General features: G+C 46.1%; 1 protein-coding gene across 2 annotated transcripts in view; it reads left to right on the top strand.

The window, feature by feature from the left end:
• The window catches only part of LOC119594202 (protein bric-a-brac 2-like), a gene marked incomplete in the record, with an annotated part of 27,988 nt that overhangs the window by 24,050 nt on the left and 3,734 nt on the right, over positions 1-204 (top strand).

Raw genomic sequence — 204 nt, 5'->3', positions numbered from 1 at the left:
ACTTTTCCTGATCTTCACCTTGTAATTTCTGTCGCTAAAGTAGTGCGTTCGTAAGTGCGTAAGATTGTTTTTTCCGTCCTAGTTCTTTGTGCTGATCCCTCGCTGCCAGTCACAGTCAGACAGTTCGCCAGTCGAAGACAACACGGCCGTAGTGTATGTTTGGAATGACGTAATTAGCAGGTTAGGCGTAAACTTCGCTGCTGT

This window comes from Penaeus monodon, chromosome 33, assembly GCF_015228065.2.
Source record: "Penaeus monodon isolate SGIC_2016 chromosome 33, NSTDA_Pmon_1, whole genome shotgun sequence".
NCBI lineage: Eukaryota > Metazoa > Arthropoda > Malacostraca > Decapoda > Penaeidae > Penaeus > Penaeus monodon.
This window is presented reverse-complemented; position numbering and strand designations above follow the sequence as displayed.